Below are 13,074 nucleotides of genomic sequence, written 5' to 3'. Positions count from 1 at the left end.
GCTATCCCATCGCCAGACAACTACCGACGACAATTCAAGGCCTACTCTAGTGGTTCCATTCAATGGTTGGAGTACCTCGCCCAGGATAAAAATGTTTTTATCCAACATGCTTTGAATCGGGGGGAGAAGGCTTTTGGGCCTTACCATGTCGATGGATACACACAGATTGACGGTGTTGAGACAGTGTATGAGTACAACGGTTGTTTCTTCCACGGTTGTAAATTATGCTTTGTCCCCCAGGCCATGTGTGTCCTAACCCAAAAGACTTTTGGGGAAATGTACCAAGAGTTTCAAGACAAACTGAATTCTTTAAAGGCTACTTACGGGTTAAAAGTTGTGGTTTTGTGGGAACACGAATGGACAGCCCTGAAAAAGGCGGATCCTCATGTTCAGGCCTTCCTTACCCAATATGACCCTCCAGAGCCCCTGGAACCGAGACAGGCCTTGTTTGGAGGCAGGACCAATGCTTTGACATTGCGTTATGTAGCTCAACCCGACGAGACAATAGGCTATGTAGATTTTACATCCCTATATCCTCATGTAATGAGTTCCTCATGCTATCCTATAGGGCATCCTGAAATTATTCACAGCGACTTTGACATACCTCAAAATTATTTTGGTTTAATCAAAGCGACTGTCTACCCTCCTAGGGGTCTGTTTATACCTGTGCTGCCTTACAAAGGGTCTAAAGGAAAACTTTTCTTTCCCCTTTGTCGCACATGCTGTGAACACAACAACCAGGAAAACCCCTGTGATCACTCAGATCAAGAAAGAGCCCTGACAGGTGTATGGGTCACCGTTGAATTCTCTAAGGCTTTAGAGAAGGGGTATCGTGTGGCCAAAATCTTTGAAGTGTGGAACTTTTCCAGGAAATCAGACACACTTTTTAAAGAGTACATCAAGACCTTCTTGAGATGCAAGCAGATGGCTTCAGGCTATCCAGCATCGGTCACAGATCAAGAGAGTAAAGAGAAGTACATTCAAGACTACCATGACAGAGAAGGCATACTTCTTGACCCTGACAGAATACAGGTCAACAAAACCAAAAGAAATGTTTCGAAATTGTACTTGAACTCCCTTTGGGGGAAGTTAGCGCAGAGAAGCAATATGCTAACAACTTCGATCATTAAAGACCCCGAAGAATTTTTGGAATTTGTTTTTTCGGACCAATACGAAATTTCACATTTTTCATTCTTGAGTCAAGACATTGCCTTGGTGCAATGGCGGCGCAACCCAAAGTGGGTTCTACCCCCAGGTAATGTAAATGTGTTTCTTGCAGCATTTACCACAGCCTATGGCCGACTTGAACTGTACACCCTCATGGAACAGCTTCAGCGGCGGGTTCTTTACCACGACACAGACTCTGTGGTCTATGTAAGCAAGCCGGGGGATTGGAACCCCCCACTTAGCAACTATCTTGGGGGTTTAACTAGTGAACTCGCCGAGGGTGACCATATCACAGAATGGTCCTCATGTGGGCCCAAAAGCTATGCTTTTAGGACTAAAGACAATCACGTGGTGTTGAAAGCCAAAGGCGTGACTCAAAACTACGAAAATGCCCCGCGTGTAAACTTGGAATCAATCACGCGCTTGGTCGAGGGGTTCGTAAATGACAAGAATAGTGACTTGGAGATTTTGACCTCCTACAACAAAATAGTGAGGGATAAAAAGGGGTTCCATCTAAGAAACGCCCCACTCACTAAAAGATTCAGGGTAGTCTATGACAAGAGACGGCTATTGCCTGACGGTACCACATTGCCCTTTGGCTACTGACTTATGCTACAAGCCCCCAGTGTGTCTTAAAGCTTAAGATATTATGACGGCTGTCGAGGATTTTGACCCCCGTCTACAATTGCCTTTTTCGGCCTTAATTGCAGGCCCATCAAACAGTGGTAAAACTTTTTTTGTAAAAAGTATTTTAGAGAATTCTGAACATGTGTTATCTCAAAAGCCTGACAATATTGTATGGTGTTATTCATGTTACCAACCTCTGTATGATGAATTATTGAAGACAATAAAAATCAAGTTTGTTGAAGGAATACCCGATTCTCTGTCTGATGATGAACTTCTCCCACCACATATACACAATCTGCTTGTTTTGGACGATATGCTATTTGCAGGTAGCGAACACCCCGAAATTGCACGAGCTTTTACCCAATATACTCATCATAGAAACCTGTCCGTGCTTTACTTGGTCCAGAATGTGTTTCACCAAGGTAAAAATAGTCGGACCATTAGCTTGAATGCCAACTACATGGTATTGTTTAAAAATCCTAGAGACAAACTGCAAATTAGCACTCTAGCTCAGCAGATGTACCCTGGACGGAAATCATACTTTATGGAGAGCTATGAGGACGCTACCAAAGAGCCATTTTCTTATTTAATCGTGGATTTAAAAGCAAATACTCCAGAACACCTTAGGCTACGTACAGGGCTGTTTCCGTGGGAGCGGCCTGCTGCATACCTTCCTAAAAAGTAAACGCTATGTCTCTGCGTTTAAAAAGAAACCTGCCCCTCTTGACAAGGCTAGTTGGGTCTACAGCTAAAGGACGGAAGGCCATCTTGGGTAGTTGTTCTTCAGATCTCATATTAGCCTTATGTGAGATTGCTTTGAATCTTCTCAAAGGACGCATTCCACTCACCCTGAACCAATTGAAAAAATTAAAGAGACAAAAGACCGCGATCAAACTCTTTGCCAATAAAAGGGCCAGTCTTCAAAAGAAAAGACATAGTATACAACAGTCTGGGGGTTTTCTTCTACCTTTACTCAGTATAGCCGTGCCCTTCATCACCAGCCTTATTGCGGCCAGACGTGGGGGTTGAACACGCGGTGTGATGGCCACTAAAATGTACTTGGTGCCACAACAAGAGTTGGATAGACTTAAAAATCAAATGCAGGGTCCTGAAAATATCAGACAAACAGCTGAAAATGATTTGGATACGGCCATGAAGGATGTTTTGAACCGAAAAGGATTGAACCCCTATGATAAGATCCAAAAATACACAAACCTAATGCAAAGATATTTGACTCTGGTAAAGCAAGGGGAGAGAGAGACCAACCATTTAACACTTTCCCTACCGGACCCTTTAACAGATGTCGAACCTAACGATAGCCAGGCCCCGGTAAGGCCTGTACCGGCGATCTTACCTAGTGAAGATCCTATGTCTGGTGAAGCTCAAATGCCTTTTGAAGATAAAGTTATGCATGACCTACTGACACATGTGCCTTTACGTAACAGGAAGAATGTTAAATACATTATGAACAAGATAAAAGACTCAAAGGGGTTAGCTGCTTGGAACGATTCTGGAGAGTTTATCCTTCAGGGCTCTGTGGTCAGGGGGTCCCATATGGTGGACTTACTTAAAAGTACCACGGCTGCCCACAAGGTTGCTGATGACCGAAGGCCTCCCGGCTGGCGTCAGTTTCTTAAGGCCCTGGCAATCCTGAACATTCCCCTCTCGGGTGTACCCAACCATAAGCTTCGTCAACAGATTCAAGCTTTAAAACAAAAGCCTTCAACGAGATACAGCACCCCTAAAGATGCCCCAACGACACCGTCCCCCTATGAAAGCGATGATGCTAACTCATTTACTCCCATGAACGTCTCAGGACCTTTTCCTAATCCCGATCTCTCGGGGTGGTTAGACTTTTGAAAATGACTTTTGAATGACTATGATTAAATTCAATAAATTTTTTATTTGAAAAATAAGCAAGTTAACATTTGTGGCATTCTTGAAACATATGACGTGAGCATACGCCTTGATTACGCGTTCTTAAAGGACACACATTTGAACACTTTTGATATTTTCTAACAAAACAAGATACAAGGTTATCATTACTTCTTAAATCATCCTTATAAAGAGACATAACATCTTCAAAAGAAACTCCCCGGGCTCTTTGGCACAGGTAAAATACACAGTGGTGACCGCATGTAGTGGAAAGGTTATCTTGCACTTGTTTGATGCTGTAGTAGATCTTTGTACCGTTTAGGGTCAAAAAATCTTTAATAGATTTAGGGAAATGTGAAAAACCGGGGGGAAAGCCATAGGAATCAAAAAAAGTTGAGATTTTTCGTCCACCTTCCTGTTCTAATGTCATAGCTAGCCAATGTTCACCAGGCATGTGTTTAGGATGGGTATTGACAATAAACATTGCAGGCCTCTCAGGCCATATCTCAATAGGTAATTCATCACAAGCCAACACTCCACAAAATTGTTTTCCAATCAAGCGGCTCATGAGCCCGTCCAACTCTTGGGTATTCATGTCTTTGCTCAAAGGTTCTTAATAATAATCCACTAAGACCTGTCTTCGGGCATTCACTTCCAAGATTGAATCAGAGCATGCGTAAACAATCATGCTAACTGTACAGGCTAAAGGTGTACGGAAACGCATTTCCAGCCTGAGGTTACCTTGGGACACCACAGACAGATTTCCTGAGGTGTCATCATCAGGGGATAAATTGAAAGCATACAACGTGTAACCCTCTGCAAAATCATTTCTGTCAATAGGTAAAGAGAGATCTTTTAGATGGCGCCCTGTAGCCAGGAATAGATTGTAAAATTCTCGCACAGATATGTTGTTATTAAATTGGGGTTGGAAAGCCTTCGCCGGAACCTGACGTCCGTCCTGACAGAGAGCTACATACTCTGCATTGAAGTGTTGAAAATTAAAGGGGTTTTTATCTAAACTCCCCGTATTAGAGGCGTGATCAACCAGACCTATAACCACATATCTAGGTAAAGGGCCTAGAAATAGGTTTTCTTGACTGCAGATTCTACTGCCCACAGGTATGCTAAAGGTTTTCATGGTAATTCTTTGGAGAGGGTAAAGGGCATTGCCTTTCATCAAAGCATGTGAGTGACCCAGGCGTACGGCCGGAGATACAGACACTTTTTTAATAAAAAGGGTGGCCCCCAACACTTTCAAACTAAAATCCCCGTCTTGGGGAGACATCAGGCAAAAATCATCCTTGGCCCTGGTTAATTTTAATCTTAAATCAACCGAATTTAAGAGTAACCGTTCTTGAAAGAAAATGTCCGAGTGTATAGGGCCTAGCAAATGAAACTCTCGAGATTCGGCGCAGTAGCGAGCTCGTGCCGCTAGTCCTTTGTTTGCACCGGTGGAAGGGTCTGTCGATTCCATAGAGGCTCCTGCAGTATCCTTGCTAAACAGCCCGGCGCTAAATTGTGTTTTGAGAGTGTCTTCGGAGTAGTTTAGTAAACACTCCATGATGGCTCTATATGGGTATGTGGCGCTGCTTTGACTGATCAGGCGTTCACCCAAAGTCACATCAACTTGGGAGAAAATGGTGGCCAAGGGGTAATTAATGAGACTCACTTTGGCATCGCCTGCAATATTAGACCCATCTCTTTTGGTCACTTTTAGACGTAAATGCACCAAGGTGTTGTTGAGGTCCAGATAGTTGTCACCGTGGCCTGGTATGAAAAATTCGATAGGCCCGTTATCGGTAATAGCAGAGAGAGGGGCTATCTCCACATAACTGGATCTATCTATTGAATGCTGCGTTAACGGGGCCGTGAAAAGATCGAGTTCTGTCTTTATAGCTTCAGAGGACATTCGATGTAAAAGAGCCATGTCACTTATTCTTTTAGAAAATACTTCCTAGTATTCTTTTAGCCTGTTTTGGTTCAGACCTCCTCACTTTACCACGTCTTTGACTTACTGAGGTTCTTTTAACAGTTAACCGCCGCTTTTTAGGTGCCGGCCTGCGTCTTAAACCTGGGGGTCTCTTTTTTGGTCTTCGAGACAATATCATAAGCCCCGAGCCTTCTTGATGCTCCACATCTGGTGACGCCCTTCGGGTCATAGCATTGGCTACAACCTCACTTACTATATTTTTAGCCGCGGATTTTAAATGTGGTTTGGCTATGCTGAAGCCCCTCTTCATAAACGGTAAAACCATCCTGAAGAGGTTACGGAATATACCGCCTATCCCCGCACCATACATTGTCGGTGCTCCATGATATCCTGGTAGTCCATTACCAACTTGATCCACATAGTATGAAACATAACGGTTAGGGTCGAGCTGATGGTGCTCCATAACTCTTTTATTTGTATTATGTTTATAAATATAATACAGATATTATATATGTAGAGAGGTTTTGGTGGGTCTAAAGTGGAGTTTTACAATCGTTTTACCATAAGTAAATTCAATGTTTTCGTTCTGATCCGTTTTAAGCTCAACCAGAATGTTTTCAATATAGTTCTTGCTGACATGTACGTAGTGCGGCTTGTCATAATTGACAGTGACGATGTCCCCATCCTTTCCGTCTATATGAACTGTTCGCAGGAGGGGCACACAGGTGTCTCCGACCCTTTGATAGGTTATGATGTCGGTATACACAAATATGTTGTAAAATCCTGCATGTATATCCGCAGGGAATGGGAATAATTTATCGTTCACATACGTCCATTTATTGGGCCCCATCCCCAACATGTAGGCTAAATTACCGCTGGTCTTTATACCTCCGTTAGCAGGCCCTGAGATTTGTATCCTTTTATGGATTGGATTGTAGAATAGGAATATTTCCATCTTGTTCAGGGTTAGGTGTTCATTCAACTCTGAGACGATCCTGTCGACGGTTCTATAGAAACCTTTTTTAAGCTTAATAAGTTTTGCAGGTTCCGATAACCTTTTGCAATAAAAATCACGGTCCTTAGCTTTGATATTATACCAACTATGGGGGTATGTAATCTCGCTGAGACCTACTTCCCAAGCCTCTGATAACTCTATAGGCTTTGGAAAATTGGTTGTATAATTCGAACTCTGATTATTACGATATATCTGTGCCGACGCATTACTGGGGAGAGTCAGGTAGAAGCCGCTGTGTTCCATGATGCCCAACTGTGTACACGCGACTGATGCGCTAGTTATCATGACTAGGGGTTTAAATTAATCCCCGTTGCCTCCACCACATCATGCTCCAATACCCAACTGTTGAACTTTTGAGGCCAGTTTTTCCAGCGGACCAGCAACCATTTTTTACCCTTTTCTCTCTTCTGATCTAGAATCTCCTCCACGTGAAAGACTTTGTCTTTACCCAACTGGACCTTCTGTAATTCCTTTTCATAAAAAGATCCCTCTATAAGATCCCCGTCATAATCTTTTAATTTGTAGACCGGGGGAATGCGTGGCAGACATTCTGTAACGGTAAACAACTCCGAGCTAAAGCCTTGTTCGTATTTTTTGTCGAAAACACCCCTCAACTTTGATATACGCACCAAGTCACCCACTAGGAATTTAAAAGTCATTTTTTTCTTACGGCGAAGTGGGAACAAACCATACATATTTTTAAAGACTTGAAAAGAGTTTTCCGAAGAGACGTCAGAGGGCTTCATACGTATACTCTTATGGAAGCTGTGGTTGTACCCGTTTACTAAATCCTGAACTATGTCTGTATATCTGTGGGTGTTGTGAGCTGTAAAATATCGCCACATCCGCTCTTTCAAAGTCCTATTAAAGCGTTCCACAACCGAAGCTTTCAAATCAGAGCCTGTAGCAAAATGTACTATATTATACTTATTCATTAGCTTCTGAAATGTTTTATTAAAAAATTATTTTCCGCCATCCGTCTGCACTTTCTTGGGTGCGCCTCCTGCCTTCAAGATCGATTCAAAGGCCCTGGTCACCTCTGCCCCGCTCTTATTTTTTAACACCCTTACATAGGCTAATTTAGAGAAAATATCTATAACCGTTAGCATGTAGCGCTTTCCATCATTTTTATCGGCCAGGGACTGCATGTCACATAGATCCGCCTGAAATTGGGATAAGGGGTGCGTAGAAAAAACTCTATTTCTTGGAAATTGTTTTCTTACAGGTTTATGTAGAGTGTAGGCATCTTGCTCGGATAACCATTCATTCACTTTAGCATCGCTTAACAGACTACCTGTTTCTTCGACTATAGCTCTCTGTAAACGCTCTTTACCCCCATAAGACCCGGGGTTAGCGGGATTATAATATATGTTTTTCAACAGCTGCTCAGCCATCCTTCTTGCCTCGCTGAGGTACAATAACGTTAATGAGCCACTTTCATATAACGACAACATTTCAGTTTGTGAATTTTTATTTTAAGAATGCAACAAGTATTACGTATACAGACAATTCAGGATTTGTTGCAAGATACAAGTCCCAGTTTTCTCAACAATCACAGCATGCAACACCCTGTATATATGGTTTAGATTTACAGTTTTGTGTCGCTGAATTTTTAAAACACACACGTCTGATATATAAGTATATAAACAACAAATATGATACACATTCACATTAAAGGGTGGTTCAAACAAATAATGTAAAATCTTAGCCAAAGTTATTTCTAGTTCTTCAGAATCCTCAACAAGCCTTGATACCATATGTGTCCATTGTAAACTCTCGCCCGTATGTCGGACCTGTTTCATGATTTGCTCCATTTTCAGCAAACGCTCTACATTAGCCCAGGTATTGTGTGTCGTGTAGAACGATCCCTTGTTCACTTTATTTTCAATAATCTGATGCATAACATATGTAAGGTCTCTCAAAAGAAAAAAGGTATTTATTCGCTCAAACATCGTAGACACATAGTTACCCATAGCTCTAAATAACAAAATGTCACTCGGTCTCTTGGGATTTATTGAGCCAGAAAAGCATCACATCAGCCACCACAGCTTCCCGGTATTTGTTGTCGTCCACCAGGGTGTGTCGGATTTCTTTGAGTTTCTCGTGGATGAAGATGGCCTCCTTCAGTTCATGTAGGAAGGCTTCGGTTACCCCGTAAACTCTAGGGATAGACGGCACAATACCCATAGACTCCAGGGCGATGACCAGCGCTGGTATAAAACGGCAGGACCACAGTCTTTTCACCAGCTCCTCAAAATGATTGAAAAAGTAGTATCTAGGAGGGTCGTAGAGGCAAGGATGACGACGCTGGCTGGGATGATTGATCTCACAGCCGATGCATTTTTCTCATATATATTCGCCAATCACCACGTCTAAAAGTGTAGCTACAGAGGCCTTGATGGTATCCACAAAAATAGTACTGGCCACCCCATCAAACACATCCTCAGGCTGGGTAAATGTAGGGGGTGTCACGGGTCTTGCCAGGGGTGCGTAGAGTGTCGGGCTTCGTGGCATAGAGTCTTTAGTGTCGGGCCCCCATGACGTAGTGGCTTCCTCGTAGATGGTCTGAAGATCCATGGTGTATGCTGAAATGAAGAACTGGCTGTTTTTTTCTTTTTATTGTAGAACAAGGCCATTGGGTATCTGGGGGGGGCGGGGTTAAAGCATCCGCTTACTTAGTTTTCTTCTGACGCTGTATCTTCTTGAGGCTCTTTTGCATCGTAATCTTTACGATTCGTATATATTATGCACTTTTTTAAATGAACAAGGCTCTGCCGCTGTTGGCTCTGTACAAAGAGAGCATCCAACGGTTGCAACATTTTCAATTCCATTACATCCCAACTCTTAAAAGGAATAAGCAGACGCAGTCGGGTATCCCCAGTCAGGCCACCACCCCTAAGGTTGTGGTTTCGGATTGCCTCGGTGCCGATATAGAACTCCACGCTGCCGCACGGTCGGCCATTCTGTCTTTGTATTTTCACCCTGTGAAATATTTGTCCTGAGGAGTCAGGGGTACCTTCCCAACGGGTCTCGTGGCCCGTGAACACACTATACCCCTTGGTGATAAGGCTCAGTTCAGGACACACAACCTTGCGAAAAACCGACCAGTCTTCAACACCATATTCCAAGCCTACAGTCTGGTCTGTATATTCTTCTCCTTCAGCTACCGTATAGAGGGTCACTCTACAGGCCAGGTAATCAAACCGATACCCCCACTGCTGGCCATTAGACATCAACACTTGATCTGTCAGAGCATTTGCTGGCGGTATTTGGGTTCTATACACATTTAAAAAACGTTTTTTTGGCGCATCATATATTGCTGGTTGATACTTTGCCCTTGCTCTATGGGCAACCCGAGGGCCTGCTTCAGTTGTTACCGTCATCACTTCTTTGGTACCGATCCCAAATTCCATGGTTATTCTTAAGATCTTGTGCACTCTTAAACAGGAATTGTTCAGGCGCTTTATAAGGGGCCTTAACCAACCCCAAACCGTGAGAAACAGTAACAGGGTGACCTGACACATGGTCACTTACTCAACCCCACCAACCCCCCTGGGCATGCACCCTTCTAAATGACATAGGGTCATAAATCATTACATAGGGTCATAAATCAGGCTTGGGTCATAAATCATTACCGGTTGACCTGACAACTGGACCCTTACCCAAAGACCCCCACCTAACCATCAGGATGTCCTGACAGGCAGCCCCTTAGGTTCACATAGCGGTCACATAGGTTCACATAGGGTCATCCATCAAATTTTGACGTGTGACATCTACTTTAATCTCTCTCACACGGATGACAGTGGGAATTTATACCAGCTTTTGAAACTCAGGGCAGAAGAGGATGATCCCATTTTACTGAAGTGGTTAACCACAATGTACAAAGGCCCCAAAGCACGGAATGAAATTCTGAACATCATGGCCAATACAGTCATTCGAGCCATTGCAGCTGAGATTAGGTCTCTTCCGATTGTACAATTTTCAGTAATTGTTGATGGTACTCAAGATGTCTCTGGTGCTGAACAGGAGAGTGTCTGTCTGCGTTATGTTGACCATGACCTTGTCCCTCACAAGGAGTTTATTGGGCTGTACAGGGTGTCGGAGACAACAGGCGAGGGCATTGTGAAAGTGTTTATATTTTTAGTTTTTCCATCGCAACTTTTTTCCCTCATTCAACTTTTTTACTCCGGACGCTTTATCTGGACATGGTTCGTCAGCACCTTCAACAGCCGAAGCTAAGTAGTAACATTAACATGATGTCTTCTAATTGCAGTCGCTGTACTCATAATATACAGGAGAACGATCGCCTTACGGCGAGGATAGCTGTGCTACAAGCCCAGCTTCAGACGCAATCGTTAGGCAAGGGTAATTTCAGTGTAGGAAAGGAAGAAACAGCGTCTGTGCCACCAGTAAGTACAGATAGTAACGTTAGTATAAACCCCCCCGCACAGTCCCCGCAGCCGGACAACTTTCTCATGGCTTCTGGAGGGAAATGCTGTAGGAATGCTCAACTGGTGTCGCTCATTCAGCCGACAGAAACTTTCAACCGGTTCTCCCCATTATGTAGCGAGTCGGAGTCTGAGCCTGAGTCTTCTCTTGTCTCTACTCCTCCCGTTACGGGGTCTGAGACGCCGAAGGCTCCCACCATTAGCTCTGACAAATTGAAAACCCTAGTCATTGGCGACTCCATTACCCGCAGTATTAGACTTAAAACGAATCACCCAGCGATCATACACTGTTTACCAGGGGGCAGGGCTACCGACGTTAAGGCTAATCTAAAGATGGTGCTGGCTAAATGTGGCTGATGGTGCTGACCCCGTGTGGCTCAGTTGGTAGAGCATGGCGCTTGCACCGCCAGGGTTGTGGGTTCGTTTCCCACGGGGGGCCAGTACAAAAAAAAGTATGAATGCATGTACTTGTAAGTCGCTCTGGATAAGAGCGTCTGCTAAATGACTTAAATGTAATGTAAATGTAAAGCTAAATCTGGCGAGTGTAGAGAGTATAGAGATATTGTTATCCACGTCGGCACCAACGATGTTAGGATGAAACAGTCAGAGGTCACCAAGTGCAACATAGCTTCAGCGTGTAAATCAGCTAGAAAGATGTGTCGGCATCGAGTAATTGTCTCTGGCCCCCTCCCAGTTAGGGGGAGTGACGAGCTCTACAGCAGAGTCTCAGCACTCAATCGCTGGTTGAAAACTGTTTTCTGCCCCTCCCAAAAGATAGAATTTGTAGATAATTGGCCCTCTTTCTGGGACTCACCCACAAACAGGACCAAGCCTGACCTGCTGAGGAGTGACGGACTCCATCCTAGCTGGAGGGGTGCTCTTATCTTATCTACCAACATAGATAGGGCTCTAACTCCTCTAGCCCCACAATGAAATAGGGTGCAGGCCAGGCAGCAGGCTGTTAGCCAACCTGCCAGCTTAGTGGAGTCTGCCAATAGCACAGTCAGTGTAGTCAGCTCAGCCATCCCCATTGAGACTGTGTCTGTGCCTCGACCTAGGTTGGGCAAAACTAAACATGGCGGTGTTCGCCTTAGCAATCTTATTAGGATAAAGACCTCCTCCATTCCTGCCATTATTGAAAGAGATCGTGATACCTCACATCTCAAAATAGGGTTACTTAATGTTAGATCCCTCACTTCAAAGGCAGTCATAGTCAATGAACTAATCACTGATCATAATCTTGATGTGATTGGCCTGACTGAAACATGGCTTAAGCCTGATGAATTTACTGTGTTAAATGAGGCCTCACCTCCTGGTTACACTAGTGACCATATCCCCTGTGCATCCCGCAAAGGCGGAGGTGTTGCTAACATTTACGATAGCAAATTTCAATTTACAAAAAAAAAATGCAGTTTTCGTCTTTTGAGCTTCTAGTCATGAAATCTATGCAGCCTACTCAATCACTTTTTATAGCTACTGTTTACAGGCCTCCTGGGCCATATACAGCGTTCCTCTCTGAGTTCCCTGAATTCCTATCAGACCTTGTAGTCATAGCAGATCATATTCTAATTTTTGGTGATTTTAATATTCATATGGAGAATTTCACAGACCCACTCCAAAAGTCTTTCGGAGCCATCATCGACTCAGTGGGTTTTGTCCAACATGTCTCTGGACCTACTCACTGCCACAGTCATACTCTGGACCTAGTTTTGTCCCATGGAATAAATGTTGTAGATCTTAATGTTTTTCCACATAATCCTGGACTATCGGACCACCATTTTATTACGTTTGCAATCGCAACAAATAATCTGCTCAGACCCCAACCAAGGAGCATCAAAAGTCGTGCTATAAATTCTCAGACAACACAAAAATTCCTTGATGCCCTTCCAGACTCCTTCTGCCTACCCAAGGATGTCAGAGGACAAAAATCAGTTAACCACCTAACTGAGGAACTCAATTTAACCTTGCGCAATACCCTAGATGCAGTTGCACCCCTAAAAACGAAAAACATT

This window comes from Salvelinus namaycush, unplaced genomic scaffold (genome assembly GCF_016432855.1).
Source record: "Salvelinus namaycush isolate Seneca unplaced genomic scaffold, SaNama_1.0 Scaffold1102, whole genome shotgun sequence".
NCBI lineage: Eukaryota > Metazoa > Chordata > Actinopteri > Salmoniformes > Salmonidae > Salvelinus > Salvelinus namaycush.
The sequence above is the reverse complement of the archived record's forward strand: the minus strand, read 5'-3'. Positions refer to the sequence as shown.